General features: G+C 36.0%; 2 long non-coding RNA genes across 2 annotated transcripts in view; one reads left to right on the top strand and one right to left on the bottom strand.

Moving 5' to 3' along the window:
* Positions 1 to 504: 504 nt before the first annotated feature.
* The window catches only part of LOC113040284 (uncharacterized), a 30,147-nt gene continuing 14,461 nt past the window's right edge, over positions 505 to 16,190 (top strand). The window contains exons 1-2 of the long non-coding RNA XR_003275174.1: positions 505 to 1,147; positions 8,404 to 8,541. This is a non-coding gene — a long non-coding RNA (uncharacterized LOC113040284). The remainder of the gene's footprint in view (positions 1,148 to 8,403; positions 8,542 to 16,190) is intronic.
* LOC113040285 (uncharacterized) lies at positions 6,576 to 8,366 on the bottom strand. Its single transcript, XR_003275175.1, has 2 exons — positions 8,170 to 8,366; positions 6,576 to 7,703 (listed from the first exon to the last, which is right to left on the bottom strand). It is a non-coding gene; the product is annotated as an uncharacterized LOC113040285 (long non-coding RNA).

The following is a 16,190-nucleotide window of genomic DNA, read 5'->3' as shown; positions in this document are numbered from 1 at the left end:
ACTGATCTTACTGAAGTACATGAAAATGTTGTGATAGACATGGAGATCAGTGGAGACATGGAGAGACTTGCTGAAATCAATAAAACGGTAAAACATTCATCTACATGTGATGGTGATGCTGCAGGATTCAGAAACAGACTGAAGCTGGATCTTTGCCTCTTGTGTGTGTGTGTGTGTGTGTGTGTGTGTGTGTGTGTCATCATCATCATCATCATCATCATATATTTATTTACTGTCATTTTACATAAACCAAAGCAAATTATTAAAATGTTCTATTTGTCATTGTATTTCCTCCAGTGTAGTTTATTTTTCCACATACAATCCAACATAATTTTGTGTAATTGCACTCACATGTAGAACTTCCTTCTGATTTTATTTATAGCTAACTAGCCTATATTTGAATTTATACCATTGCATATATTGTCATATTTACAGATTAAATCTCCAATATGCCACAGTATTTGCATCTGATGGGTTTTCTTAACCTCTTGTGGTTATGATGTCATGAACCAGAACAGCCACCGTAGCCACGCCCACCAGATTAGAGGCGACCAATCAGAGCACAGCGCCAGTATAAACACAGGACAAACGTGAACTGCTGGAAAATAAGAAACAGAAACCAAAGATGTAGCACTGCGCGAGAGGGTCATTTAATGTGTTTCACATTTGATTCCGCTAACGTCTGCTGCGAAGGTTTATTATGATGTAACGCCATTTGATGTTTTATTTCTTTAACAGTGAATGTTTATGTGTGCATCTCGCAGCGTGTCGCCATCTTCGAGTGACGTCACAACACACGCGCCTCTCTGGGACTCTGAAGTTATTAAACTTCCGCACAGAAGTTTTGTCTTCAAATGGCGTTTTGTTGGACATTTCTTAGTTGTACATTATGACTTTATGGAACGCAAAAAGTAAATATTGCACACGTGTAGTCTGCATGTGCTGTTCCTTCACAAATCGATCAGATTTATGTCCTCCAAGTGAAAACATCTCACAGACTTTACACGAGAGTCTCGAATCATGTTATAGTTTTGGGATGAGCTCTTTTGACTAGAATACTACCACCTAACAACCAGAACATCATATTAATCTTCACAGTCCCTCACAAATCTGAGTTCAGAGTTTGACACCATCAGGATCCTTTAAGGTGAGATTTCCTTCATCACTTTGACCAATTGTGGAATTTGATATTTTTTCAAAGGCTATATTTTCTTTGCGTTTGTAACGGTTCTTACGTAAAATGGATAGTAAAATTCATGTAATAATAGAGTTCTGGAAGATTAACGTTGCGAGATTAATTCATAAAAATTAGTTTTGTTCACTCTTTATAAAACAGGCCCTGTCTGATGCATTTGTCAACTTTTGTAAACTGGTCTCACACTTTTACCACCATTAGACCATTATTATCTCTCTCTTTTTTTTTTTTTAGATCTAAAGGCGAATTAAGATACATTTGGTAGAGTCGCTTTTTAACAAACGTGTTTTAGAAACGTATGGTTATAACAGCCAGAGAAAAGACTAAGACAGAAATCAAGGGTCAAGAGCTCAACTAAAGCAAACACTGATCTCTAACATGGTTACTTCAAATTAAACAATAAATCAACATCTAAACCTTCTCAATAAGATCTTCTGTAGACGTCTGACAGAAATAAAGTCAGTCTGGTTATTAATAAGTGGAGCTGGTGATGCTGTTTGTGGGGTTGTTTAATCAGATCTTGAGAGATTTCATGTATTTTATTTCAGTTGATTTCATCTAAGTCTGTGTCTGAAGTCAGTTGTAGTAGTTCTTGTGTTTCTCTTTTCTTCAGTGATTCTGTTTGTTAACAGCAGCTGTTCATCACTAATTCATAATTATCACTTAGTTAATCACTTAATTACTTAATTGCAATGTATATCTTCTTTCAGTGAACTCAACTGAATTAAGTTCAGAGAACTCGTAACTGTTAGTTTTTTCAACTTAAATGGTTTAAGGCAATCAGTTTCCTCAAACGGTTTGAGTTAACATAACTTGTCAGGTTTGAGTAAGGCTGTATCTGAAGTCAGCTGTTGTTCCTTTCTCTCTTTTCTTCAGTAATTATGTTTGTTAACAGCAGGTGTTCCTCACTAAAACTCAATTAATCACTCAATCACTTAATTGCAATGTATATCTTCTTTCAGTGAACTCAACTGAATTAAGTTCAGAGTACTCATAACTGTTAGTTTTTTCAACTTAAATGGTTTAAGGCAATCGGTTTCCTCAAACGGTTTGAGTTAACATAACTTAAGGATATCTGTTTACTCAAACCGTTTGAGTTAAGTTTACTTGTCGGGTATTACAGTCAAGGCAATCGGTTTACTCAAACGATTTGAGTTAAGTTAACTTGTCGGGTTTTACAGTGTTGTGAACACTAGAGAGCACTAATGTGACAGTTTAAGCTCGTCATTTGTTTATTTATTTATTTAATATTTTGAACAACAGTGGAATACAGCTTTATTATTATTCTATATTGGGAGTAAAGAATCATAAAGTATCTAAATCAGTGGAATCCAGACTACCATTTGATACAGTTGGCATGTGTTTTGCTTTGCAATCATTTTTTCAGAGTTTCGAATTTGTCACTGTTCTCCCGGTGTATAGTTTGTTTGCAAGATTTGAGACCTTGTAAAATAGTTATCTGAAAACTGGTGTGCTTATCGGTGAAAAAAGTTTCGTAACTCTGAAAAATGAGGTTCGAAAGTGCGAAACTTATTACATTGCATTACATTTGCAGACAATTTTTTCAGAGCTGAGTTTACAATACCCACTTTACGGAGATATGCCCACACAGTTGCGAGCTTGCGAATATTACAATTAAAGTGACTTCTATAGTGCATCCAAAAGAATATTGAGATATTGTATTTAAATATTCAGAAAGGTGTACTGCAATCACTATAGGCTATATGTATTGAGACATTTTAAAATCTGTATTTTGTAAAAATAATAAAAAAATAAACCTGAATTATAATCTAAACATCTGTATTTTCATATATTATATTAGTGTGTATATATATATATATATATATATATATATATATATATATATATATATATATATATATATAATATATATATAACATATAAGTATATATATAACGTAAATAAGTAGGCTAATAAATATATAATGTTTAAAACATATGATAAACTATTTGTTCTCCACCACATCACTAAAATTGATAGTGTGTGTGTGTGTGTGTGTGTGTTAAAGAGTGCTTTCTGCATTGAGGATATTCTGTAGTCCCAGACCTTCGTTTGGGTAAATCTTTACTGGATTGCCTGTACTCAATCCTTATCCATCAAGAATCAGCTTAAAACACATCTCTTCCAAATTTATTTGACCCTCTAACTTTAACACTCACTATTCTTAAAAAAAAAAAAGAATAATATTAAGTTTTCTAGTCTTTTCTATTCTGTCGGTTTTCTTTTATTATACAATTAACAAAGGCAAAAAAAGACCTCTAATAGCTTGCTCTATTCTTTTTCTATTCTATCTGTTTTCTTATTTCTTTATTATATTATTTAAAAGCCTTTGTTACGTGTAAGCTAACTGAGACTTGTTATAGCACTTGTATATCATTGCTCTTTTGTTGTTTTTTATTGCTCCCATTGTCCTCATATGCTGTTTGTGAGTCCAAAAGCATTCACTGCGCAATGAAGCCTGCTAGAATTAATTAATACAGTTAGAATGTCCTTATAGTTTAAGCCATGAAAAAAAAATGTTTTACATTTTTATATTCATTGAATATTAAGCAATTCTTGAGTATCAGCACATGTGCGCGAGCACAAATGTGCTATTAATTTTGTCGCTACAACAGTGCATAGTAACACATATCGCGTCTTTTGCGCGCTCAAGCTTGTTATTTCCATTGTAGGCGTGCGGTAACCTTAACAGTGTTCTGTTCCTTGAATTCATCAGATTTTCAACGAATCAAATGAGCCAGTGATTCAACAGTCCATTCAAATGGACTCTTTATTTACTTTCTAATAGATTAAGCCGTTTTGAACGAAAAGTTTGATTTGAACGATTCAATAAATACTTAAACCATGGTTTTGCTGTCACCTAATGGTGGTTTTATTGTCATCATTATTTATCCATGACCGGCCTAAACCAGACAAGGTGCCAAAACTAGGCTACTACCAGCACACACACAAAAACACATTTAGCTAAATATTTACCAAAATTCATCAATTTCAGGCCCCAGAAGGAAAAAAAGCTTATAAATAACAGTTCATTTAATAAAGCGTTTTTTTTTTTTAATAAAACCTTTTTAAAAAATTATGATTTTGTAATCATTATGTGAAATTAGCAACAGGACCAACCCCCCCAGTCACCTGGTGAGGAAAGTGAGGTGAGTGTGTATACTGATGCACCGCCGGACTATCAGTGGTAAACTCAGTGGCTGCTGGCAATTGTATGGTGAATTCCAGTGACAAGTCGGTAACCTTTTTTAAATTTTAGCACCGTTTATTTTGCGTATCCTGTGCGCTTTTGTCATTGGCGGAGCAGTCGGTCAATCCCTCCTTTCCAGTAGGCTAAATACGACTTGTGATTGGACTGTACGTCAACAGACAGCAAAGCATTGGCCAAGAGCAGAAGGCCCTCCCTCCAGGCTTTTTTTTTAGTTGCGAGGTTGCGACGCTTCATTTTCGCTCAGTCTGAGTTTCAGAGCAGAGCTGCGTGACAACGCTGCCACAAATCACGTGAGTCGCAAGCTCGCAACTGTGTGGGCATATCTCCGTAAAGTGGGTGTTGTAAACTCAGCTCTGTAAAAATTGTCTGCAAATGTAATGCAATGTAATAAGTTTCACCCTTTCGAAACCTCAGTTTTCAGAGTTTCAAAACTTTATTTCACCTATTCGCACACCATTTTCACATTTTCAGATCACTATTTACAAGATTTCAAAACTATACACTGGGAGAACAGTGACAAATTCGAAACTCTGAAAAAATGATTGCACAACACCATTTAAAAGAGTGTTGCACTTCTGAAGAAGGAAAACTTAAAAACAAAATTATGTTTGAAGAGATTTAAATATTTTTTTACCACTTTGCAAGCCTGCAAAGCTCTGTTTTCAGAGTTTCAAAACTTTTTTTCACACATTCTCACACCAGTTTTCAGATCACCATTTACAAGGTTTCAAACCTGGAAAACAATCTAATACAGTGGGAGAACACTGACAAATTTGTAAAAAATCATACAAATAATTTTGCAGTTCTGAAAGCAGGAAATCTCAAAAACAACAATGTTTGCAGATAATTTTATTGTATTTTTTTTTTTCATTTTGCAAGCTTGCAAATCTTATTTTTTCGATCTTGCAAAAAAAAAAAAAAAAAAAAAAAAAAGGAAGATTTTGAGTTTTCGAACAGTTAGTTTCAACCTTTCAGAACTTTATTTTCAGTTTTGAATCATGGCAGGATTTAAATCCCTTATCTCCTCCATGGCAGGATACCGGCGGCAAATCATGATTGTTTACGTGTGTTGTTAACTCTGTAGTGGAGGTTGTTTTACCATGCCTGGAAGTTACTACTGCGTTAAAAACTGCTCCAGTACCTCACACGATACATATTGAAAACATAGGAACAATGGAATACAGTTTTGTTTAGGTTACACCAAGCGCAAAACAGCAGTATTTGGAGAAGCTCTCAGACATCCAAAATCGACCCATACGAGCTCCCTGCAGCAGCACAGAGACCTGGACCATTTACCTCCACGCACACATATGGACATTGGGAATTATCTAGTTTTTGGTGTAAGTTACTACACAATGCAGGAGTTTAAAAACCACAAGTCTTTGGAAAGTTACGAGGTTGTCTGTTGTGGCTGGGTCCACCTACAAACCTCCAGGTGGTGAAAACGGCGTTTACTTTCTTCCTTTTTTTTTCTCTCGTATTCGTAGATCCGTCTCTGTTCCGCCGACATAATAAATGCACAAAAATTAAAGATCTCTGAAATGATTATTTGATTATATTATTTATCTCCAGTAAACACATTCCATAAACACAATTGAATCAGTTATCGTAACAAACTGTAAAACAAATCCAAGATTAACAATGCAACTTTAATAATTTTGTGAAAGTTCAGCTGACAAATAAGTGTAATATTGTCTCTGACTCCTGTTGAGCAGAACCACATGATGGTGGATACCCTTCTTTAAACTCACTAATAAAGTCATTACATGGATAATATTGATGAATTGTCAAATAAATATCATGTTTCCACTTCATGACAGCATCAAGAAAAGCCTTTTTTTCTGTGGATCTTTGTTTTATATATATGTATATATATGTGTGTGTGTGTGTGTGTGTGTGTGTGTTTGTGTGTCTGTGTATTTATTTGTTTTTCATATTTGATGGAAGGGCCATACCCGAAAACCATATAATTAGTACAGTATATATAATAAAAAGTGAAAAATATTTATATATATAGATATAGATATATACTAATGAAAAAAATTATTGCTTATAGCAATTGCCAAAAATATATGACAACAAAATGATCATTCTCATATTTTTTTCCTCTTCAGTTTCCAGTAAATTATTACTGCATGAATACCACAATTTATATCAAATGATGCTTTTAATTTGAACTGTAATGCATTTATTCTTAAAAGAAATGACTTTCTTTGTCCTCGATGGTGACAGACGATCATGGCACATTCTTCACAAAACAGATAAGTGTGATATCAAGAATAGTGGAAACTTCTCAGAAACGACTTCTAGAGCTGGAAATAATTTCTGCTGAAACTAACACGTCTTATCTGCAGGATCACTGCTTTAGTATGCAAATTAACTGATAGAAATCAACTATAGACACATGCATATATCTTATATTTCACATACACATAATATATGAGATTTTTTTTCACATTCAACCAGTAGTTATGAATTTTTTTGTCAAACATCAGCATATATGTACTTTATTTTGCAGTAAAACATTTTAGCATAAAGAGGAATGCAAATTGTGGATGCACATGCTATTCGCCGAAACACACACTACTGACACCTCAAGACATGTGCACTCTAACATACATTAAACACAGACGCCTGGTATACATTTACATAGTTTAGAATAGACACATTTTCATGCACATGCTGTCTGCCAAAAAACAAAAAGAAGATTGTGTGAAAAGATTCTAATTCTGTAAAAAGACTATAATATAATCGGTTCACTGCTAATATCAAAATTAAATGGCTACTGTCATTCTGCAGAATTGATTGCCAAAGCTTTCTGCTTGATTTTGATATGAATGCATTGAGAGAACTTAACAGAATATGAACTGGCTGTTTAAAATCAGTGGCGGTTTTCTGTACAATATAAGTGCACGTACTGTATAATAAATGTCTGTTAGATGTAGAAGAGTTTTTGGGTTGTCTAGTATAATTGAAACACAAGTGAACATACAGGATCACAATAAGAAGATCATTTAAAAAGTTGCACAGAAAAAAGTCTAAATTACATGAACAATGCACACTTTAAAGTCGCTGCTAATAGATTTTAGCACAAATAAACAGTTTCCGTGCTTTAAAAAGGTTTTTTTTTTTGTGCAATAATCTGCATTCCAGTGTGCATATAAACTCACTGCCTGTGATCAGAACATCATTAATGAGGAAACACCATCACAGAGAATTCAGTTAACGTTTGTGGACAACACTAGCATACACTGCATTATCCTCCTTTTTAACAATCTGAAAGAAAACACAGATACAAAGAGACAAGTTGTCATAGAACCAGCAATATTCTCATTAAGCATTGGCAGATTAAGTAAAATAAATTAATAAACAAGCTCGAGACTAAATGCAGAAAAGAATTTGCACTACATTGTTTGTAACCTGAAACTCACTAGGAAGTAGTTAAACTAGCACTAGCCAAACATTATTTCCCAGGAAGGTTTGCTAATATTTATATAATAGTGTTTATGCAGTGAATGTGATTCAAGCTTATTCATTAAATAATATGGAAACAATATGAACTTATCAGTAAGTAATAGCAGTAACCAAATGATGTCATTTATAGAGAATAAGTAAGCAGTGTGGAAGTTGTCCTTTTCATTTTATTCTGTGGTGTTCATGGTAGCTGTATGAGACATATAACGACCAACTGTGCCAAGAGCCGTGATGGTCACTAAAGCACGACAGATATAACAGATCTTACCGCTCTTTGTGCGTTTCTCTTGTAGAACACTGGATCAGTGTAAGTGATCTCTTCCGTACGAGTCTGGACTGTTTGTACAATAACACATGCATTATAACAACAAATCTTAAATCTGTCTTTCTTTTTTTTAATACCAAAATATGTCCTTATTAAAATACTTTTTTATATACTTATTTTCACAGCATCAGTAGATAACACTTGCCTTCTTGATCAGTTTTTCTGTGTTTTTTATAGACGTAGAAGATCCCGACTGCAGCTAAAATCAACAGAGATCCAGCAGCAGCAGAGATCAAGACGATCAGAGAGACTGAGGCTGGAAAATGAGAAGAAAACTGTGAGCCTGGTGCTATAATGCTGAAGACAGCTATTAGTGTAAGTGAATGTGTCTGTCTATAACATCATAATCATTATCAATGAGCTGACAAGTAAATTTGTGCAGGAGCAGATAATTGTTGTGGAGCGATCTGTTTTCATTTCTCTAACTGTCAGGAAGACCATTTCTTTTACTGGCTTCCCCAAAAAAGCTCAAGAATAATTTAAAGAGAAGGTTAATAATGCATACAATTGGTTCAGCTACATACAGAGACCGATTTGTTTTGGCATAAGTGTATGGAGCAAGCTAACTGAACAACACACAGCCAAATTCAATTCAAAGTGCAGTGTCTTTACTATGTCATATGTAGAGGGCACCCAGTGAAATGAAGTGAAACTGATCTCATGGGGACAGGAGTGGATGAAGATGAGCTAGCTGAGATCCAAGGCAAAAGTGTGGATTTGGCAATTAAACTTGATTCTGTGATATAAGGACAGGGATTGTGCAGTGTTATGTGTTCAGCTTATGCCTTGCAGTTGACAATGCATTGAATGAGCTATCTTGTGACTTAAAAAGCAATCTGTTTTGCAAAAAATGTTAAGCACACTGTCACACTAATAAAAAGAATACAATGGGGCTATTTTTCATATCAAAACGTGATATGCTGCAGAGGCTTTTGGAGAACAAGAATTTTTGTGAGGACATGTCACCTCCCAAGGGCAAAGGGGATTTTTTCTATCAAAATCAACCACAGTGTTGCACCATGTGTACACTGGATGTGACAGTTTTCTCGCTGTGCCACACCGCAACAGCCAAAATCTGTCAGCACGAGATGCGACGGGGCAAATCGTTTAAATTGTTATTAATCTTTTTTTTTTTTTTATCAAACAACAAGCACTGTTAGCCTGGACAAGGATTCATAGGACTCTATGAGTTCTGGGAAGGCTGGCACTAACATGCTTTCGTCATCATACGTACCCTTAACTTGTGCAATAATCTGTGTCAAAATGGGGCTACGCTGATTTGGAGACACAGAGGAGAGGAATTGTTGAATAAAGTCGTTATTTTAGTTTTTGTTATATTTTTGTTATCACTGCTCTCCCTGCTCTCATCCATGCTAGGATGCACAGGGAGTTCTTGCCCAGAACAGAATAACACCACCAATCCAAACTGTATGCTTATTGTCACTACTATCTTTGATGATAGTGGTCCTGATAGAATTTTGGGGATAGTTCACCCAAAAATGAAAAATTGTCATCATTTACTCACCCTCATGTCGTTCCAAACCTGTAAGAGTGGCTTTCTTATCCTGAACATAAAAGAAGATATTTTGAAAATTGCTGGTAATAAAACTTTTTATAGTGAAAAAGAAGTACTATCGAAGTCAAAGGGGACCACCAACTCTTTGATTACCAGCAATCTTCAAAATATCTTCTTTTATGTTCAACATAAGAACTCTTACAGGTTTGGAACGACATGAGGGTGAGTAAATGATAACAGAATTTAAATTTTTGTGTGAACTATATCTTTAATTTTAAACTTGGCAAAAAAAATCTTTATTTAAAATGTTTCAAGTCTAAATATTTTCATTTTATACTGGGATTAATCATACTGGGATGTATGCTAAAATTGTTGGACGTGGCACCTCATCTAGAAAATTTTCCATCAGCGGCCATGGTCATCCATTAAAGAAGTACATTGAAGTGAGAAATGTAGCTATGATTTTGTATAGGCTGTCAATTAAGGAACAGAAACTTCTGATTTCTTTTCAGTTAGACTTATCTTTATTTGTTCTCCATGATTATTTAAATTCTTATGAGTCTGGAACAACATGAAGGTTGAGTAATTAATGACAGAATCCAGCAGCACGTCTTCTTTTTTATTTTTTTTATGAACCCAAGAAAGCCAGTGTCACACTGCTTCTCATCTCTCTGCACTAACTTTCCTTTTGTGACTCAAATCAAGATCAAGACATTGTTGCTTTCCTACAGAACATCCATGATCTATGCACCCTCCTACCTCCACTGTCTCCTATGTGTCAACATCCTCTTCAGAAGCTTGTTTTCAGTAAACGGGTAGTGGCTCATGCAGGGTCCCATCGCAGAGGGGCACAAAATCACTTTCAAGGATGTTTTCTTTCACCATACCCTGTTGGTTGAATGGCCTACCTAACTCTATCTAGACAGCCAAATCCCTCTCAATTTTCAAGACACAACTAAAAACTATTCTTTTTTTTATTGAAAAAAAAAAGCTGTATGGAGGCGAAGTGGGCATTTACATGTTGTGCGTCTCACATGGATGATTGTTATATGAAAAGCAAAGGTTGCTTGTGGGTGTGATCACATTACAGATAATGAGCTCAAATGGGACATATTTGTCTCATCTGTGTGTAAAGTACTTGCTGAGTTTTGGTTAATTTGTATCAGACAGAATGTGCACCCTGTTTTTTCTTCTTTATTCTACATCTTAATTTTATGTTACTATTGTGAGTGTAGAAAAATAAAAGTAGGCAGTTAACAGTTTAAAATGATGTATAACACTTATCAGTGTGACCAAAATTTTATTTTTAGTGTCTTTCACACTGATCAGAATACAGTGAGCCGGTTGAGCTGATGTGACAGTAGACCCCAGGGAGTTAACCCTCCAGGGTCTGAGGGGGGTTTTGGGCCCTTGAGCAGTTTTTACATGTCCTGGATTTTTCACTTTTTTCAGTTTCTTCTAAACATAATAACGGATAAGTCTGTATACACTGTATTTGCCACAAACCTGGCTACAATAATATATAATTAGCATATATGTACAAGTTTGTATTTTTGAGAAAACAATGTTGATGCATGGTCAGTGAAAAAACAAAATATTTGAAGTGACTAAAATCATGCCATAAAACACATACTGAACATTTGTAAACAAGGCTTTTTGAAACTGGATGTGGTAGACTAAAGTTTTTGCTACAAAATAAGGTGAAAATCATCCAGCTTGCTCATTCACAGAAAACAAAAAAATTGATTTAACTTCTTTAAAGCTCCCCTTCTTCGTGATCCCATGTTTTAAACTTTAGTTCGTGTGTAATGTTGTTGTTAGAGTACAAATAATATCTGTAAAATTCTAAAGCTCAAAGTTCAATGCCAAGCGAGATATTTTATTTAACAGAATTCGCCTACAACGAACGACCCGTTTGGACTACACCCCTCTAGTTCCTGCAGTAATGACGTCACTAAAACAGTTTTTTGAACCTCCGCCCGCATGAATTCACAAAAAGGGGGGCGTGGTCTTGTTGTGCTCCGACGGAGAATAAGGAAAAGCTGCATTTGTGTTTGCCATGTCGTTGAAACGCTGTTATTTTCATCTCTGAGTCCAATCATCTTTGTTTGGGCTTCCCAGGGACGCTGAACTTGGAGATTAATGGTTACAATTTATGTTGAACTCGGTTCCCGAAAATTATAATCTACACGTAACACTATGTGCAGCACATTTTGATGAGGACAGCTTGCTGAGGACAACTTCCTCAATCTCAATAAGTTTAATGCCGGATTCGCACAAAGATTATTCTTAAAAGATGGAGCAGTTCCATCTTTGTCTGGAGAAGGCGTTGTTTATGGACCACAACCGGTAAGTGTATTTTATTATTTAAGTTGGTGCGTTTAACAGTTTCTGTAACTTATTACACAAAGGGCAACGCTGTTTAGCTTTGTTAACTAGATGTTAGGGCTGTGCAAAAAAAAAAACGAATGCGATTTTCATGCGCATATCGTCAGTAAAAACGCTCCTATGATTATAAGTACATCTCCAGCATTTGTGTTCTAGCCCAATCAAGTTACCAGGAAGGCAGCGTGCACTCAGCTGTTGTCGAATCACAACACAGGAACCGCTGGCCCAATCAGAAGTCATTATGTACTTCTGAAGCGGTATACAGATAGGTGAATTGTGTGAAAAATACTGTTTTTTTTTTACACGCGAAACATAAACACATGTTATATTGTACACTGTAAACACAATCAAAGCTTCAAAAAGCGTGAATAAAAAGACCTTTAAGACAGCCATATGCAAGGAAGTGACAATGAATACAATGGAAGCTGAATGAATATTAATGTGATTTGCATCTCAAAGACAAAGTATCCTCCCCTAATGGGCCCATCATTGTGAAATGTGAATAAAATATTTGAATTGCTTTCTTCTTCTGAGGTAAATACAAAGCTTATTCCTAACAGTTTTCTTCCTAAAACAAAAAGTAGCTTAGATGAACTTGAACCCTCAAGTTTTTTTTATGGAGGTGATGTGCATTTACATGTTTGCGTTGCTAAAATAAGCCCCTTTCACACTGCATGTTGGCCCTGGGAAACTGCAGGGTCGCCTTCTGTGTGAACACAAACATTGAGGATTGATTCCGGGTACCGGGTTGGGGACCTAGTAACATTGCCGGATTCAGAACTAATGCCGTAAAGAGTGTGTGATAGTGATGATGCACATTATTGTGCTGCTCTTTTACCAGGTGTTCTGAAAGCAGATCAACGTTTGTGATAAAATATGTGTAAACTGTAATGAAACAGAGATCAGTTAGCTCCTCACTATCCATGCTGATGCTGAGATCGTTAACATGCCTAGCATTTTCGAGTCATACATTACACGTCACACCCTGATGTCATGTGCCGTTACCGGACCTTTACGGGTTGTATGTGAACGCACGCACATATTCCGGGTAATAACTGGCAGTGTGAAAGGAGCAAAATCTAGCAACCCAGGATCAATTGCCGGGACACATTACCCGTGTATTGTCCATAATCAAGTGATTTTCTTTTGTTGCTTGATTAAAATCAATGACCCGGGCGGTAGCAACTGGCTAAACTAGGTTGCTATCCCTTTTAAAGCTAATGCACAGTTGCTATGGCTGCAATGTACTGATACACGTTATCCCTACTGTTTACATTCACTTACGACATAATCAACTGTGTTTACATGAACACTTGTAAAAACAGAAAATTCTACATAATTTTGTTTCTAATTCTCTGTTCATGCAACCTGAAAGAGTACTCTGAATCTCGTCCCTCCTTAAAGGTGCAATCTGTCATGTCTGGCAAAAAAAATCAAGTCATACTCCACATTCCATACCAGATGGGGGCAGTATGCCTCAATAAAGTGAATTGGTCTACTCTAGAGTAACAAACGAGAAACGGCATAGTCTCTATGCTCCGCCCCTACCTTCACAACAACACTACAGCTATAGCTGAATCCTGAAAGAGGACGTTTTGCCTCCAGAGGAACATTGGGTGATGTCAAGTGATATTGAAAAATGACATCTTCAAGCTACTCCCCTTCACCTTTACCAGTCAATATGTTCCTATTCGTTTTGTTCATATTACATTTTGAGTTGTATATACACATTATTTGAATTAAATTAATTTGACAGACAGCATTCTGTCAACATCATTGGTCAACATCAGACAGCTGATCAAAGCTAGCGCCAACCAACGTAACCAGAGTTGCCAACTCTCAAGCATTCACCGTGAAACACACGCAATTGACTCTTTTCACACGCTTTCACGCCACACATCAATTTTCTCACGCACAGAAAAACCACGAAGCAAAGAGGAGACCAACAGACTAGACAGAGCAGGTTACTTATGAAATAAAACAATGGGTAAGTTATAGCTAGCTAATTATCAAACGCAGCTACGGTTAGCCATTGCTAACATTAGCATGTTTATCGAACAGCCTTAGATACATTTCTATGTTATAACTTCCCGAAAACAAATACACAAACATATAAAACAAACTTCTAGCGAAATACTAACAGCATCTAACTTACCAATACAAAAGAAATGTTGCAAGTTCTGAGTCGAACCTCATTTCTTTCAGGTCCATCAGTTGTCTCCAGCGATTGAAAACAGTGCCGATGTTTACTCTGGTTCGGCTCCTTTTCTTATCGTATTTGATTTGTGTTTCCGAGCGCGGTTGTTTGCCTGTAGCGGGTGACGCTCTCTTCCCTGAACTGAAATGAAGTAGTGGGCTGTACTTTCCACATTATTTATTCTCATTCTTTTGATGCGTGTAGGTCATGTTTTGGATATTTTTACCTCAATTTTTGCATATGGCACCTTTAACATGTTTATTTGTGGACAAAAATGTCAATAGATTTTTGTCAGTTTTTGTCATTCAAAAAGAGTTTTAATTCTTTATTGTCTAGTTGTCGTTGGTGAAATAAAAATGAACACCAATACAAACAAAGTAAATTAATGAAGCACAGCTGAACTCAAGAACTAATTATATCAGTAACTATGACAACAAAGGAAGAGCGGAAAATCAAACAAAGGAACACACGAACAACAGAATACAGACTAGTAATGGGAAGTTTGGTTCTTTTCTGCGAACCGGTTCTTTCAGACAGTTCGATTCAATAAACCGGTTGTAAAAACTAGGGATGCACCGGTTGACCAGCTGGTTTTTGGTCTTTTTTTCGGCCGATTTTTCTGGAAGTGTGCCCGCGTGCACATACTACATAGTAATCATTCGCTATCATGTCATATGTTTGGAAGAATTTCGAAATCTGTGCGCAGGACACGGGCAGCCATTTAGCACTGGAAGTGCAGAGCTACATGTCTGAGGCACAGATAACAGGAAGCACAGAAGAACAAAATAAGAGTCCCTTTCCTGTGCTCACTGAAGCTGCGTGAGCTAATTTGATTTAAAAATCACCTGCTGTAGCACACTGAAAAAAAAAAGTGTTTCATTCATCCAATTAAAAAAATTAGGGTAATGATTCACATCTATATTTTAATAGTTTTCATTGGCTCAAGTAAAAAAATCTAGATGTGAATCATTACCCCTTTTTTATTGGATGAATGAAACACTTTGCATCTTTGTTTTATTCCCACCAACATTATTTGATTTTAACATTTTGCAATAATTTATTCATATAGCACACTTTTATTTAGTCTCACTGCTAAAGACCTTTTTTTTTAATTTAAAACCAAATTTAAAAACTAAAACAAATACTGAATGCTGATTAAGAAACATCTTAATGAATGTGTGTTGATTGTGTTGTTTGGACTGTAGAACCAAGGTTTCCCATACATTCATTAATTTGTGGCGGACCACCACAATATCAACGCTGACCGCCACGGATTGATTCAGATTTTTAAACTATTTAATATGGGTACAATTGTATTTTATTGTAGAGCTGCGCGCTGCTTGCTCCCTCCCACTAACAAACTGACAACGGAGGCACGTGCGACGAGCCCCTCCTCTTCGAACATGATCTGAATCAAAACATGAGCATGTGTTAGTTAGAGGACCGATCACCGGTGCTTAATGCTTATTCCCCCAGCGAAGATTCCAGAATCAATCCGGAGTTGAATGGTTAGTAATGAACACTGTTGCTCAACATAACTCTGAGAAGTTAGTCTATGTGTTTCCATTACAGATTCGCACAAAACTTTTGTGTTTTTTTCTAAATATCGATAAACGACTATTGCGAAATGACAGCGTTTCCATTAACTGATGTTATGCGACTAAAACGTCATTTTTTTTCCTCTCGCGATCAGTCATTCCAAAAATTATGGCAACGGACGTTGGTAGGTTTAATTATATATATCACAGCCACCAGACTAGGCATTATATTATTATTATCTCCAGGTTCAGGTTAGTGTGTGTTGGTTTTTGTCCACCTCAATCTCCAGGTTTGTGTGTGTGTGTGAGCCTGTGTGTCTGAGTC

The sequence above is a fragment of the Carassius auratus genome, chromosome 22 (genome assembly GCF_003368295.1).
Source record: "Carassius auratus strain Wakin chromosome 22, ASM336829v1, whole genome shotgun sequence".
NCBI classification, from domain to species: domain Eukaryota; kingdom Metazoa; phylum Chordata; class Actinopteri; order Cypriniformes; family Cyprinidae; genus Carassius; species Carassius auratus.
This window is presented reverse-complemented; position numbering and strand designations above follow the sequence as displayed.